The following is a 13,840-nucleotide window of genomic DNA, read 5'->3' as shown; positions in this document are numbered from 1 at the left end:
TCTGAAGGTTACGATGCAACCTGAAGTTAAAGTCAGCTTTGTTTACTGAACACCACGCACTGTGCAAAAAGCTGCCCGTGTGCTGTTATTTAATCCTCTCAGTCATTTCTACTGGCTTGATTATTGATATTTTCATTGCTCTTTTATGAATGAGAGATTAAATAGCCAAGTCACTCAGCCAATTATTAACCTGCCGTATAAGGCAGATGTGAGATTCCAACTCTGGTATGTCATACTGGAGAGTGCTCGCTGCATCGACCCCTACATTCTAAAGGTGGGGACCACTTTCTGAGCATATTTGCTACAGACTTGGGACTCCATAACAAAAAAGTTGCCTGGAACGTGCGACAAAAACTCAGAAAAGGGGTCACCTTTACGCCAGGTGTCACAGGTTACACAACAGAAGCTGTGAAAAAAGGGCTTTACTGTACCTGAGGGGGCTAACTGATGTGCTTTAAAGTTCTCAAGTACCTGAAGATTTAACGGAAAGCAGTCATCAGAAGTCGTCCTTCTTGTTAAGAAACAGGAGAGGAAAAAAACCGGTAAAGTTTTGGTGGGATAAAAGGAAAACCAACTCCCAGGCGATGCTTGTCGGGAAATACTGGACTGAGAAGAGAGGGGCGGGGCAAGAGTCAGGATTCCCAATCCAGCTAGCATCCTTTTGAAAGTGCAGCCTGGCATGGCCTTTCTTTGGTGGTTCTCTAGAAAGCCCAGAACACGGAATACAAAAGCCGGGAACCTCCGCAGATGCAGCATCCGTCCCCGGTTCCCCCTCCTTCCCAACCGGGTTCAGCCTCTGCGCGGAGAAAAGCGGGAGCGACGCCCGCGCATGCGCCCGGGGTAAGGTCCTCTCTGCGACGTCAGGGGGCTTGCGCCCGCACGAAAGCCCCGCCCCTCCAGGCGCCAGAGGCGACCTGGGCGGGGGGCCTCGGGCCACGCCCCCAGCCGAGCCGAGAGGGGCCGAGCGGAGCCGAGCGCCTCCGAGTGCGGCCAGGCCGAGCCGAGCGGCCCGGAGTCGGTTGGTGCAGCTGTGTCCCCGCCGCCCAGCCGTCCGCGGCTCCGGCGTCGCCGCCGCCGCCTCCGCCTCCGCGGGGTCTGCGCCGGCCGGCCGGCCGCCCGCCCACCAGCCGGGAGGGAGGCCTGGAGCGCGGGGAAAGCGGCCCGGCCGCGGGCGCCGCCGCCGCCACTGCTGCCAGGTGAGCGCCCGCTTCGGCCCGTCGACCCCGTGTGCCCCCGCGGCTGTCAGTCCCCTGTTTGTGTGTGTGTGTGTCTCCCCGCCTGTCAGCGCCCCGGGTCTGCGCGCGCTCCTCCCGCCACGCCTGGCCCCCGGCCCGGCCCACAGCGTCGCCACCCCCGCCCGCTGCCCCGGGTCTTTCTGTCAGCCGCCAGCACCCCCTGGCCGAGAGGCTCCGCCCCTTCCCCCCGAGGCCCCGCCCCCGCCCCATCTGTCATCACCCGCCCCCCCCAACTCGCTCCCGGCTCGGGCGCCCTGCAGGCGTGAGGGTGCCGCTGCTCCCGGGGGGTCCGAGCAGCGCCCCGTGGCCACACGGCTGCAGCTGGAGGATCGCGGCGGGGCGGTGGGGGTGTCCGCAGATGCCCGCCGGACCATGCGAGGGTGCGTCTCGGTGTGAGCGCCGCGTGTGCGCCCTGGAGCTGGGAGGGGAGCGCGGCAGGGTGGTGGTGGGGGCGGCCTGACCGACGTGGGGCGGGAGATGCCAGGCGCCCGAGAGCCACTTGCCCCAGCGCCCGCGGGCCCGCTGCGTCCTGCGGGGACGGGGCTACTCCGGGCCTCTGGTCCGCTCTGCCGGGGAGGCAGCTGGACCGGGACTCGAGCCACTTGGGGTTACAGTAGACTCCTCCCTCCTGGGACCCCCCCCCACCTGCCCACGCGAAGGCAGCAGAGCTGGGCTCGGGCACCCCGGATGCCGCGAGGGGCACGTGAGCGGAGTTTGGGGGCTTGTGAAACCCTGCGGGTTTGGGATTTCCATTCAGAGACGCCTGTCGGAAGTGATTGAGGGGTGGGTGGGATGTGGCGCTTAGGTGGAAAGTGTTTTGAGAGCTTGAGTCATTTTGAGTTGCGTGGTTTGCATTTCTGAGCAGTGATTGCCCTGGGCTTGTGCCCTGTGAGAAACTGTTATGTGATGTAGGGGTTGTGGGCGGGGGGGGGGGCGCGGAGGCTCGTGTAGATGGAGGGAGGGCACACTCCTTTCTGTTTTTATCTGTGTCATGTGGGCATATAGTATATTTATTCATGAGACCTCCGTACAGCCTCGGTTTTAAAAAGGGTTACAATAGCTTCCATTTACCGATTCTCTTGTATGTTGTTATCTTGATGTGCTTTATTTGCAGTAACTTCGTATTGCGATATTTCAAAACTAAGAGAAAACGCGTCCTAAAACAATTGGTATTTTGCCGGATAATTCTCAACCACGGGGAAAGAGCCAAGAGCGCACTTCATTAGCTGGAACAAACTTATTCGGGCTTAATTTGTTTCTAAGAGACACACAGTGGAAAAATCCAGAAGCAGCATAGTAGTAGAAGAGTGTTAGGAAATTAATGAAAAGAACCCTTCTATTGCTGCCTTGGAAAGATGGTATCAAACTTGCTGTAGATCACAGTGTTTCTATGTAATGATAAACATATTAACCAAGTTGGTTTTGTGACCTTGATATGTGGCGGTGGTGCTTGATTTGTGTAGTGCTTTGTAACAGGGAAACATTGCATGGGAAGCAGGGTAATTTGGGGAGAAAATGGTCCTCTATTTTTTTTTTTTTTTTTGGTCATATTTAAGTAAGATTTCAGACCAGGGCATTCTGCTGGTGGAGGTAAGTTTTTAAATTTTCTACCTTGACATCAAAAATTACCAAAGTAACTCATGTTTAAGGCAGAAACTAGAAGGAAAAAAAAAAAAACTAAGGAAAGCTTAAGAAAAACGCCATTATCCCACGAACCACAGTAAACCACCCTTTCGTATTTATCCCTTTAGTCTTTTGTTCCCATATGTAAGTATGTTTTTTCTTACAGAAATGCTACTGTACTGTAAAATTGTGTTATGGTCTGCTTGTTAACACTTACAAATAGATTGTGAGCAGTATGTCTTGTTTTTGTAAGAACTTGTTCCTTTTCTGATCCTTTTAAAAAAGAGATTAGAATCTTTGCTTAGAGTGCTCCAACAGCTTCCCATCTTAAAGTAAAAGCTGAAGTCCCTGCCGTGGCCTTTGAGGCTGCCTCTGTGTCCTCATTTCCAGCCTTGCCCCACAAGGGCTTTGCTGTTGTCTAAAAACTTCAAGCAAACACCAGCGTCAGTGCCTTTGCATTTGCTCTTGTGTCGGCTTGGAACCCTGTTTCCTGGATCCTGTGGTTCTTGCCTCAGGTCTCTGCTCCAGTATAACCTTTTAATGCCTTTCCCTGACCACTGTGTGGAAGACCCACCTCATCTCCCTGTCCTCCTTAATCAACCTTACTGTTTTTTCATGGTACTTAGCACTGCTTGGTAATTACCAATTTATTTGTTGGTTTACTGTCTCTTTCCCCCATTAATCTGTAAGTGTGAGGTTTTTTTCACTGATGGATCTTTAGAGCCCAGAACCTGGCATATAATGGGTGCTTAATTAGCGGTTCAGACGGTAAAGCGTCTGCCCGCAATGTGGAAGACCCGGGTTTCATCCCCGGGTTGGGAAGATCCCCTGGAGAAGGAAATGGCAACCCACTCCAGTACTCTTACCTAGAAAATTCCATGGGTGGAGGACCTTGGTGGGCTACAGTCCATGGGGTCGCAAAGAGTCGGACATGATTGAGCGACTTTTCACTTCAATCACTATTTGCTGAATGAACGAATGAATGAATGCTTGTTATCCATCCATTCATGAGACCTTCCTGGAAGCCTCCTAGGCTGTTAGATAGCCATATCTTGAAGTGGGATAACAATCCTTTAAAAGTCAGGATTGGGCTTTCCTTTACATATCTGAGGTGAAGAATTTCATAGTGTGAGGCTTATGATCTTAAAAAGAATTACAGTCTTGATTTAACTTGCACAATTGAGAGAAGGAAGAGTTTTGGCCACTGTTACTGACTTTTCTTCTTATGCATTATCCCTTATGTTACACTGGAAATCTTTGAAACATTTCAAGTATTCCAGTGGTGTTGACAGCTATGATTTTGGTTTGGTGGTTCTTCGTGATAGTTTTAGCCTCAAGAGCATAATGAGTTTTTTGTGTCAACAGATACCCAGAGATTACAGCTTTACTGCATTTTCATCTGAGGAGTAGCTGTTATATTTACTTATTTTCCTGGCAATTCTATCCTTTTCAACTCCCTGCTTATCAGTTTTTGGATGGTCTAGCAGGTAACTTAAGGTTTTGTGTTTTTTTTGGAAAAAAAAAAAAAAAAACCATTTTAAAATAAATCCTTGATCTCTTGAGCCTTTTACATTTCTCATTTGACTCTTGAACTATTTGAAAGTACCAGTTTCATCTTTCAAGACAAAATGACATCTATAGTAAAACATATAATTGCATTTTCATTATAAGGAAGGGGAAATTTGTATATTGAGGCAGAATTTTTACAGAGAGAATAGAGTGTGAGTGTAAGGTTTTTAAAGGCTTGAATTTCAAGGAGGCAACCTTTAATTTTAATGAGTTTTTGAAAAGAATCCTTGCTTTTGCTCTAAAGGAAAAGAATTCCTTTGAACACAATCCAAACCGTCAAAAAGTTTTTTTTCTGATGCTTCAGATATATTCGGGGGAAGAAATCGTAAATGAAAAATTTTGTTCTTTTAAAGGAAGGCCTAAAGGGAATGTGTTAAGAATTTATTTGTATTTGTTCCACAGGCATTTATTAAGCACGTCGTTGGGGCAGCCATACAAGCACATTGTATGGGCTGCATTACCACATTTAGTTTTAGATTACCTGCCTGATTTGTTATTATCTATTCCCTTCTTTCGCTTGGCTACCTCCCTTCTCTCATCAGATTCCCTTCCTAAGTGATCTCATCCGTTCCCAGGACTTTATTACCCTCTGGATGCAGATGACTGCCTCAGTTACATCTCCCGCCTGGACCTTTCTTTGGTTCTAGATTTACAGTTTTAGCTCCTGCTTCCCTTCTCTCTCTCCTTGCAGACTCATAATGATCTCAAACTTCACATGCCCACAGTTGATCTCTCAGTCTCTCCCTCTCAAGCTTCCAGATTTGTATTCCTCATCCTCGATCCCCCTGCCCTCTCTTCTGCCTTCTCCTGCCCCCAGCCTCCCTTTAGTCAGCACTGTCCGTCCATTCATTGTTTAGCCGGAGACCCGAAAGTCGACCTGGATTTTCCCCCATTCCTCAGCCCACATCTGGTTCATCAGTGTGGGCTGTCGGCCTGGGCTCCAAATACTTCAAGCCCGCCCTCCCCTCCGTCCTCCTCATCCGGCTACCGTCCTCTCTCAGCTGGGGTGACTGCCGCTGCCTGCTGCCTGGTCTCCCAGCTTCCACTTCTGCCTTCTCTAAGCCATTCTCCCCCTGCAGCCAGCGAGCCTATCAGACCTTGTCCCCTCGAGCGTCCTCTGCCCATTTCGAGGCCTCTCACCGCCGTGAGAGCCACGTCCACACTCGAGTGCCAGCCTCTGCCTCTTCTCCACCCTTCACTCCTCGCTTGCCATGCTCCTGTAAGGTGGAAGTACTGTCAGTTCTTCTCGGTGCCAACTTCTCTTCCGTACAGTGCTTCCCTCTGCCTAGCACTGGTCCCCAGACTCTTCTAGGAGAAGGGCCTTCTCCGACATCGGGGCTCAGTGAAAATGTCCCTTCTCAGAGGGGTCCCTTCCCTGATCACCACTTTACAGCAGCTTCCTCCTCACTGTCCCCCTCTCAGTACACATGCATTTCCTGCTTAGCATGTCACCAGAATTCCGGGTGTTTCATTCAGATGTTTGTTTCCTTCTTTATGGTCCATTCCCCCAATGACTGCAAGACCAAGAGGGCAGGGACAGCCTTGGCCTATTTATGGTCTGATCTTGGCCCCGTCTCTGTGTAGATTCCACTAGCTACACAGTGGAATGATAAAATGATTGTAACAGCCAACCTTTTTTGAAATTATGTGTTAGGTCCATGGTTAAGTGTGTTCACACATTATCTCTCAACCTCTGGGAGAAGCTACTAAGATGGTGATGGTGATTATCATTTTTTATTGTTGTTTTGAGACAGTTGAGCTTAGAGAAGTAACTTTTGAAGTTACAAAGCTAAGAAAGTGGTGGAGCTAGAATTTGGATCTGTATGGTCTGACTGTAGAATCTTTCCTCTTATTCTTTGCTGCCCTCTGATAAGAAGGTAGGAATGAATAAACATGAAACAGTCTGTGAGATTAATATTGGGTAGTTCTTCATGTTTGTGTTTCTGAGCATACATTGGAGCATAAAAAACAATGCTTGTGTTAGGGTTGTGCATTTCCTGGAAACTTGTTAACAAGCCCTATGCTGAAGCATATAGATTAGTTTGTGTTCAGGCGTTTTTTTTTTTTTTAATAAAAACTTAAAATATATTTATTTATTTATTTGGCCATGCTGGGTCTTAGTTGCAGCATGCAGGGTCTAATTCCCTGACCAGGGATCAGACCCAAGACCCCTGCACTGGGAGTGTGGAGTCTCAGCCACTAGACTACCAGGGAAGTCCCAGGCTCTGTGCTTTAATTTTACCTCTGCCGCTTACTAGCTGCAAGCCCTTGGGCAAATTCCTTAACAGCCTAAGTCTGTTTTTTGTTTTCCAGCTGTAAATGGAGAAAAATAATATTTCTTATCTCACAGAGTCATTATAAGTAGCATAATTATACACAGAAAGCAATTAATGTTAGCTATTAATATTATATGTAGGAAAAAAGTTAGGAAAAGACTTTTGGCCCCATTAACAAACTAGAGTTGGGTTAAGAGTGAAAGACCATAATTAACAGTATTGTTTCACTGACTTTGGTTTTGAGTTTATAAAAATTATCAGGGCGTTAACTCTGGCTTAGAATTTGTAATCATTCTGTATGCAGCTTTTGTTTGTATTTAGTTAAATGCTTGTAGGTGAGAGAGTTTTGTTTTATTCTTTTTCTTTTTAGATTCTTCCCAATCTTATCTTAATAGTCTCAGGGTAGAGGGATCCTTTGAGAGGGTAGATTTTTTTTCCCCCCGTTCACGACTGTTACAGCTTACTTCAGTAATGATTATCACCAGGGAGCTTGTTTTAAATAACCAAGCAAACAGTAGGCCCAGCACAGGCACGGATGAGCTTGGCAGCGCTTACGATGAAATATCTGGGCATAGCTGTGTTTTCTGGTGGGACAGCTTATGAGCAAGTGCTAGTCTGATGACTTTCATCATTTCTGTGAAATAGAGGTTCGCTGAGATATGTGCGACAAAGTCAGAGGAAAAGCAAGGAGACTTGACATACAGTCGAGGTCAGGAAGAGGAAGAGTGAACTTGGGGCGATGCCCGTGACCTCTCGTCAGTGTGCAGGGCTCTGTTGAGGTAGGAGACTGTGGGTTGATCAGGGCACCAGTAGCAGACAGCTGGCTGGTGTCAGGAGCAAATAGGACCTCTAGTTCGACTGAGCCAGGTTGAGGCTGGCTGCAGTGAGCCGCAGCGGGACAGTGTAGCAGAGGAACTACACTGTTCCTCCGAGCAGGGAGTGATCAACATAAGCACAAAAGGGGGTCCCAGCTGGACGTGGAGGAGAAAAGGGCCAGAGGTGTGGATGAAACCAAGCACTGGGTGTATTGGAGGACTGGAGTAGAGAGGGACATGTGAGTGGGAGATTTCAGAGTTGGAGCAATTAATTACTGCACAGAACAGGCGCCCGGGTTTTGCCACAGACATACATAGCCCAAGTGAAGTGAACTCAGTGAAGGAGGCCACGTAACTGAAGCTCGAGAGTTGTTTGGGTCATCCCTGTGGTTATCCAGGCCATCAAAAGGATGGCAGGACCTTGGCGGTGCAGAGAAGGAAGGCATGCCCAGTCTTGGGTGAATGGCGTACCAGCAATGAGAAGAAGGTTGATGGCCAGCCTGGAGGAGCCTCAGGAGACTGGGGCGTTTTGCCTGAGAGCAGTGGCAGAGCAGTGACCTGGAAGCTTTGTTGGTTGCGGGGTCTCTCTGGAAGAAATCAGCTTTGGCTCAGGTTCATTGTGCTTCTGAAGGCATCCCGATTCCAAGTGAGCAGCATGGGTGACATGTAGTATTGTGTTTCTATACCTGGTCGTGGAAATCATCTGAGGGTCTTCGTTAAAAATTCAGCTTCCAGGGCTCCACTCCAGGCCCACTTGAATTAGAATTTCTAGGAGAGGGGACTGAGAATGTATATTTTAAAATTCCACTCTCGACACACACACCTGGTAATTCTTTTTTTTTAAAATTTAATTGGATAATTGCTTTATAATGTTGTGTTGGTTTCTGCCATACATTGACAGGAATCAGCCATAAGTATACATATGTCTCCTTCTTGAACCTGCCTCCCACTCGCCACCCCATCCCACCCCTCTAGGTCGTCGCAGAGCACCTGTTGAGCTCCCGGTGCTGTACCAGCAACTTCGCATTAGCTATGTGTTTTACATATGCTAATGTATATAGTTTAGTGCTACTCTCTCAATTTGTCCCGCCGTCTCCTCTGCTAATCCTTTGTAATTAGGCAGGATTGGGAAAGGCAGCTGTAGTGGATAAGAACACGGGAGGCCAACTGCTTAGGTCTGAAGTGAGGCAGGTGAGGGCGTGCCTTAGCCCGTGACTCTTAATAGCTTGCCTTTCCAGGTTTAGCTGATGGCAGAGGCTCTGAGTTAGAGACCCTCCATTAGAGTCTGTCACCCTGGCTAAAGCAAGAAGAGACAGCTGGTGATGACAGAGACAAAACTCCCTCTACAAAGTCATCCAGAGGATAGCAGTTTGGGGACACTCCGATGCCTCCGTGGTCTCTGAATACATTAATCAATTATAATTGCTATCCTCTTCAGCAGGGATAGGTTGAATTATGGTTTGATTAGTTCAGAAAGGTTGAGAAGGAAGTAATGCAGTTTGATTTAGAAAGCTTTCATCCTAATCCTGCATGTTTTAATGTCGGTTTATCAGTAATGTTAACTTATAAAACACAGTTCTATCTCTGAGGACACTGGATTAAAAAACCCTTACTCAATGAAAAGCCAAAGACTAGAGCAGTTATTATCCCCAAGGGGCTGCGTACCCGACTAGATAGTATCATGATACCCAGAAGGCCTGCCACCCCATGCTCCCAGCTTTTATGAAGAAAGTTCTGTTTGTTTCCATGATAAGGACAGGGAATCCTACAGGAGAATATCTGCTAGAGAGCGAACTTGGGATTGGTTCACCATCCAAGATAATATTATCTCACAGGGTCACTGTGAGTAGCATAATTGCACTCAAAAAACCAGTGTTAGCTATTAATGTTATATGGAGAAAAAAAGGAGAAGACTTTAGCCCCGTTAACAAATTAGGGTTTGGTTAAGAGTGAAAGACCATAACTAACAGTGCTTGCTTCACTGACTCCTGTTTTGTTTATAAAAATGATCAGGAAATTAACTCTTTGGCTTGGGATTTATAATCATTCTGCTGATTCTGACTATCCTGGGCTAATTGCTTAGAATCCCCTACTGCTGGTGAGGAGGGTGTGAGTTTGAGCTGCGTGTTTAGAATATTAAACTATACTTAGCGCCCGGTTCGTCATAGCCAAACACTAAAAGCTTCGGGAAAACAATGTTGTTGGCCCTGCCAGACAGAAGTAGTTGCTTTGGACCTTGAGCTTGAAACTTAGCTTGCTGGATCGCGTGCTCTGTTTCTTATTTCCTCGTAGCAGTGTCGGTACTGAGGGGCCTGGCTTTCAAACTTGGTGAACTGGGCACCAAACGTGGCACAGTGTCTCGGCTGTATCCCCGTCGCTTTGCACGTCCTTCTGCGCGCTGTCCCATCTCCCAGCTGAACTGCTGGCAGCCATCTGCACGCACATTTTGAGACCCAGAAAATGTGGCAGTGGAGGCTTAACAATGCCAGCCAGCTCCACCAGAATTTTCTGTTTGCAAGTTGAAATTTTTAAAAAGTAATTCCCTTTTAGGAAAAAAAAAAAAGAAAAAGAAAAACCAAACAGAAATTTAGAATATTTTTCCCTTGTAGAAAAACATTTTCTTCTAAAGCTGAGAAATACTGAGCAGAGGCCAGAGAGGGTTAGTGATACTAAATGTGGTCTCTAATATCACACTTTTCCTGTCCTCCAGAGCTTGGGACCCCTGAAGGCTCTGCCGTGTCATGGTCCCCTTGACAGCATCTGACTCACTTAAAAAGTATTTCAGTTTGTGAAGTGTTTGTATGCCTGTTGAACTAGGTACTTTGGGGTTAAAAAAAAAAGTCTCTGGTCTCTAGGAACTTTTTTAAAGTTAGACAAGGTGCATTTAAGTCTCTAACCTAAAGCAGGTCGTGCACTGTGCTGCAAAGGAGGTATAATCAAAATGTGGGTTCCCAGACAAAAGAGGTTATTTCTGGTGGTGGGTGGAGGTGGCAAGAGGGGGTTGCAGGATAGTTTCAGGGAATATTTGTCATCAGACTGGGTCTTGAAGGTTGGGGAGAATTTTGAACTCTTCTTGATATTCTGTGTTTACTAAGGCATCATTTATTTTAGCAAGACTATAAAAATATTTTGGTGTTTAATGAATTAGCTTTCAGTTATCTAAATGACTCACTCATCCAGCATGCCTCACGCCTTAATTACTTTGCATAACTTGTCTCCCTAAGTAATCTATGAAGTATTAAGGAATGTGTGATGGCGAAAGGCTTTTATGGAAGCCCTTAAAGATAATCTTGGGATCATAGTGGATATCGAAAATCCCTGAAGAAATGGAAGCATTGTGCTGTGGTGGTGAGCAGGAAATCAGAATGACAGCAAAAGGCGCATGTTTGGGTGTGCCGTTTAGGAACCGGGGGAAGATGGCACTCTTGGGGACGTTGGTGAAGACCCAATAGGGAAGGCATAGTCTGCTGGGTTAGAAGGCCTCTTTTTGTTTCAGTGACTTTTTAAGGAGTCATTTATTTTTTCATTTTTGTTCTCACTGAGTCTTCATTGCTGTGTGCGGGTTTGCTCTCATTGCAGAGAGCGGGGACTGCTCTCCCTTGCGGTCCTCAGGCTTCTCACTGCCTGGCTTCTCTTGTTGCAGAGCACAGGCTCTAGAGTGTGTGGGCTTCAGTAGCGGTGGCACATGGGTTAAGTTGCCCCACAGCATGTTAGATCTTCCCGCATCAGGGATTGAATGCGTGTCCCCTGCATTAACAGGTGGACCCTTAACCTCTGGACCACCAGGGAAGCCCTCGAGGCCTCTTGAATACCATGATAAACTGAAGATGGTTTATCAGCTCCTTCTCGTTCCCCCTTGCTCTAGTGGGACCGAGCACATGGGGTTTTATAGAAAGGCTGTGAAGCCATGCCCAGAATTTCTCTTCCTGCCCCAAGCCTCTGTAGTTCTTGTTGCTTGTCCTGCTTCAGACCTGCGTCTTCGTGCTACAGATTCAGTCATATTGCTGTGGTCCCTCTGAATGAACTGTTGCTCCTTTAGCAAGCCCATTTTTTGCCATGGTAAGTTAGTGCCAGATGGACCATTGTATCAGCCGTGCAAATGGTTCTACTGTGCCAGAGACCTTGCACTTTCTCCTTTCCCACGCGAAGGCTCTATTTTCAATCTTCCACTTGCTCCAGCAGACCAACACTTAATTTTCTAGGAAGCTGAAAAACATATTCCTTGGTACTTTATGTGCTGAAATGGGGCCCTGGCTCAGAATTCTAATCCCCTTGGGAATAAACACACAGGGTTTTGAAAAGATACTATTTTCTTTTTCCTTTATTCCTCATGATGCCAATAGCATTTTAAAAACCAAGAGATTTGGCAGTGCTGTATGCCCCATCCTACCATCGGGGTGACTAAGAGAGAATGAATTCATTTGTTCACCAATGATGTACTTTTTGTCTGCTGTGTGTCAGGTACTGTGCTAGACCCCATGGGGGAGCAAGTCAGACGTGGTCTCCCTGTGGCTGCATGCCACTGAGAGTCTGGAGGCTCCATGGCCAGGAAGCAGGGAGAGGTTTGTGGATTAACGACAGGTGGGGGCAGAAAGGTCTGGTATCTAGTCCCACTTTTGCCTTTTACCAGTTACATGATCCTAGGCATTTGCCCCTCTTTCCTGTCAGATAGAATAAAACACAATTTTAAAAGGTTTATAAAAGTCTTATAAAACTTAAATGACAGTACATAAATAAGAGTTTGAAAAGGTCAAGTTACATATATGCAAATGTAGGTAGAGAAAATCAGCCTCTGTCTTGTTCAGAAGGAATAGCTGATGGAGAGTTTCCATAACTCCTTGGCTTCAGAAAATGACCAAATACAATATTTGGACTATATATTGTTAATATTTCATTAATTCTAATGTTTGTTAATAACAAATAAGACAACCAGCTATTTGTTGGTGCCTGAAGTTAACATGGACTACTTAGTCATCCCTGAACGAGTGCTCACTTAGTTGTGTCCGACTCTTTGCGACCCCATGGACTGTAGCCCGCCAGTCTTCTCTGTCCATGAGATTATCCCGGCGAGAATACTGTAGTGAGTTGCCATTTCCCTGACTCCAGAGAGCCTATTTGAGTCCAGGACTGCACATCCACTCAGGCTGCATTTACAACCTGCTGGTTTTCCCTACAGATTTCAGACTTGCCAGTCCCTTACCGTCATGTGAGCTGGTTCCTTAAAGTAAATCTCTTAATTTGTATGTGTGTACACACACACACACACACATTCTGTTGGTTCTATTTCTCTGGAGAACCCGCATGGCTGAAAGAGGAGGAACAAGTGTGGTAAGCAAGGTGCTAAGTGTGGTTTTAGCCACATTGAATTTGAGGGGCCTATGGAATCCACAGGGAGACATGCATGCATGCGTGCTCAGTCATGTCCAACTCTGTGGCCCTGTGGACTCTGGCCTGCCAGCCTTCTCAGTCCATGGAATTCTCCAGGCAAGAATACTGGAGTGGCTTGCCATTTCCTCCTCCAGGGGATCTTCCCAATCTAGGGATCAAACCTGAGTTTCTTGAGTCTACTGCATTAGCAGGCAGATTCTTTACCAACTGTGCCACCTGGGAAGCCTCCAGGGAGATAGCAGCAGGGAAATGTAGCCAGGATGTGGAGAGCTCACACGAGAGGTCTGGACTGCAGAGATGTAAGATTGGAAGATACTTCCACACCAGTTGGAAGTATGTAGCTGTCAGTTGAAGCTGTGTGTGGGGTGATTTCAGAGAGAGGGTGGAGTAAGGCAAGAGGAGGATCAAATGGAACCATAGGAAACAGGGACATTTAGGAGAGAGGCAGAGGAAAAGAAGCCAGAACCAAGGAGGATCAGACAGAGAGGAGGAAAATGAAGAGAGTTTGGGTTGTGGAAATCAAGGCAGAGAAATTTCAAGAGTGCAGCATTGTCAAGTGCCCTGAAAAGATCGAAGGAAATGTTGCTGTCCATCCATCGAACCCAACTCTTAGGAGGTACCATTAGAGGTGACTGTTTCAGTGTCATAATTCATTAGAGCTGGTGGAATAGAGCAGGGGTCCCCAACCTCCTGGATCTCATGCCTGGTGATCTGAGGTGGAGCTGATGTAATAATTAGAGAAATAAAGTGCACAATAGATGTACTGTGCTTGAATCATCCTGAAACTCTTCCCCTGCCCCAGTTGGTGGGAAAACTGTCTTCCACAAAACGGGTCCCTGGTGCCAGAAAGGTGGGGGACTGATGGGATAGAGGACCAGGTGATGAAGTGGAGATCTGGGTCTGCCTATTAAAGGAGATCAGTGATGAGGTATGA

General features: G+C 47.1%; 1 protein-coding gene across 3 annotated transcripts in view; it reads left to right on the top strand.

Moving 5' to 3' along the window:
• Positions 1-943: 943 nt before the first annotated feature.
• The window catches only part of ZHX3 (zinc fingers and homeoboxes 3), a 115,817-nt gene continuing 102,920 nt past the window's right edge, over positions 944-13,840 (top strand). For 2 of the 3 annotated variants that reach the window (XR_011489626.1, XM_020869736.2), the window contains exon 1: positions 1,479-1,615. The gene's annotated coding sequence lies outside the window, so the exon portion shown is untranslated. Of the gene's footprint in view, positions 1,197-1,478; positions 1,616-13,840 lie in introns of those variants that run through there. The other variant, XM_070472628.1, reaches the window with a different exon arrangement.

This window comes from Odocoileus virginianus, chromosome 9 (genome assembly GCF_023699985.2).
Source record: "Odocoileus virginianus isolate 20LAN1187 ecotype Illinois chromosome 9, Ovbor_1.2, whole genome shotgun sequence".
NCBI lineage: Eukaryota > Metazoa > Chordata > Mammalia > Artiodactyla > Cervidae > Odocoileus > Odocoileus virginianus.
The sequence above is the reverse complement of the archived record's forward strand: the minus strand, read 5'-3'. Positions and strand labels throughout refer to the sequence as shown.